The sequence below is a fragment of the Mastomys coucha genome, unplaced genomic scaffold, assembly GCF_008632895.1.
Source record: "Mastomys coucha isolate ucsf_1 unplaced genomic scaffold, UCSF_Mcou_1 pScaffold18, whole genome shotgun sequence".
In the NCBI taxonomy this organism is placed as follows: Eukaryota; Metazoa; Chordata; class Mammalia; order Rodentia; family Muridae; genus Mastomys; species Mastomys coucha.
The window spans coordinates 50370922-50373596 of NW_022196900.1; positions in this window are offsets into that span (position 1 = coordinate 50370922).

Here is a 2675-nt window from a genome sequence, read left to right on the forward strand (position 1 = left end):
AAAAAAAAAAAAAAAAAAAAAAGACAGCATTTTCAACAAGTGGTGCTAGCTCAACTGGCGGTTAGCATGCAGAAGAATGCAAATTGATACCATTCCTATCTCCTTGTACAAAGCTCAAGTCCAAGTGGAACAAGGATCTCCACATCAAACCAGATATACTGAAACTAATAGAAAAGAAAGTGGGGAAGAGCCTCGAGCACATAGGCACAGGGGAAAATTTCCTGAAGAGAACACCAATAGCTTATGCTCTAAGATCAAGAATTGACAAATGGGACCTCATAAAATTGCAAAGCTTCTGTAAGGCAAAAGATACTGTCAATAGGACAAAATAGTAACCACCAAAATTGAGAAAAGATCTTTACCAATCCTATATCTCATAGAGGGATAATATCCAATATATACAAATAACTCAAGAAGTTAGACTCCAGAGAACCAAATAACCTTGTTAAAAATGGGGTACAGAGATAAACAAAGAATCCTCACCTGAGGAATACTGAATGGCTGCAAAGTACCTAAAGAAATGTTCAACATCCTTAGTCATCAGGGAAATGGAAATCAAAACAACCCTGAGATTCCATCTCACACCAGTAAGAATGGCTAGGATAAAAAACTCAGGTGATACCAGATGCTGGAAAGGTTGTGGAGAAAGAGGAACACTTCTTCATTGCTGGTGGGATTGCAAGCTGGTACAACCACTTTGGAAATAGGTTTTGTGGTTCCTCCCGAAATTGGACATAGTACTACCAGAGGACCCAGCTATACCACTCCTGGGCATATACCCAGAAGATACTCCAATATGTAATAAGAACACATGCTCTACTATGTTCATAGCAGACTTATTTATAATAGCCAGAAACTGGAAACAACCCAGATGTCCCTCAACAGAGGAATGGATACAGAAATTGTGGTACATCTACACAATGGAGTACTACTCAGCTATTAAAAACAATGAATTTATGAAATTCTTAGGGAAATGGATGGATCGAGAGAATATCATCCTGAGTGAGGTAACCCAATCACAAAAGAACACACATGGTATGCATTGTGTGATAAGTGGATATTAGCCCAGAACTTGGGAATACAGGAAGAACAACCCACAAACCACAAGAAACTCAAGAAGAAGGAAGACCAAAATGTGGACATTTAACTCCTTCTTAAAAGAGGAAACAAAATACCCATGGAAGGAGTTGCAGAGACTAACTATGGAGCAGAGACTGAAGGAAGGACAAGCCAGCTTAATATAGCTATCTGCTGAGAGGCTCTGAGAGTACCTGAATAATACAGATGTAGAGGCTCACAGCCATCCATTGAACTGAGTACAGGGCCCCCAATAAAGGAGTCAGAGAAAGGACCAAAGGAGCTGAAGGGTTTGCAGCCCCTTAGGATGAACAACAATATGAACTAACTAGTACCTTCAGAGCTCCAAGGGACTCAACCACCAACCAAGGACTATACATGGTGGTACTGATTGTTCTGGCAGCATGTGTATAGTAGAGGATTGCAAAGTCGATCATCAATGGGAGGAGAGGCCCTTGGCCTTGTGAAGATTCTGTGCCCCAGTGTAGGGGAATGCCAGGGCCAATAAATGGGAGAGGGTGAGGTGGCAAGCGTGGGGAGGAGGGAGACAACAAGGGTTTGTTCTTGTTGTTTTTGTTTGTTTGTTTTTGTAGGGGAAACTGGGAAAGGAAAAATCATATGACATGTAAATAAAGAAAATATCTAAGAAAAAAAAACGGAAAAAAAAAAGAGAAAAAAAAAGAGTGGGAGTACCCTTGTATTTGGGCATAGATGTTCAATATTGTTATGTCATCTTGTGGATTTTTTTCTTTGATGAGTATGAAGTGTTCCTCCCTATCTCCTTTGTTTAATTTTGGTTGAAAGTCTATTTTTTTTTTTGATGTTAGAATGGCTACTGCAGTTTGCTTCATAGGTTCATTTCCTTGGACTTTTTTTCCAGCCCTTTAATTTGAGGGAATGTCTATCTTTGTTGCTAAGATGTGTTTTTTATATGCAGCCAAATGATGGATTCTGCCCATCTCAGTGGTCCATTCTATTTTCTACATAATGGAGCACAGTTATTAGGGGTGGGCCCACCAGTACATACCCAAATCCTCATACAGTGCCTCATCAAAGATGGTGGGCGAGTTCTTAAATCCTTGAGGCAGGCATGTCCAAGTTAGTTGTTGTTTAAAGCTTCTCTTGAAGTCTTGCCATTGAAATAGAGGCTGGCTTTTGGGTGCCAGAAGCAGGTTGCAGAGACATTCAGTGCCTGAAGCTTCCAACCAATGTCAGGGTCAGGCAGGTTCACAAAAGCCATGTTCACACCTGACTGGTGCTCTCCGGTTCTGAGTCAAAAGAAGTGTAGGTCCTATAGGCTTCAAGAAGTCTTTCCAGATATTCCCTAGGGTTCTCATTCTTTCCATGCATCACCTAGCTCACCTTAGATAAATTTGTGGGCCAGCTGATGTCCTCTCTGAGGCCCCCTATCAGAATATGGAAGTGAATCCAGAGCCTCTCCTTGCCTTCAGCAGTGTTAAAATCCCAGTCAGGTTGAGTCAAAGAAAAGGCTGCCTTGATTTCAGCCTAGACTTGAGTTGGCAGCCCATTTGTTCCGGGAACCTGGAGCAATTGTTGGTAATCATCCCGGGGCGGGAGGAAGGTCAGGTGAGTCAGCA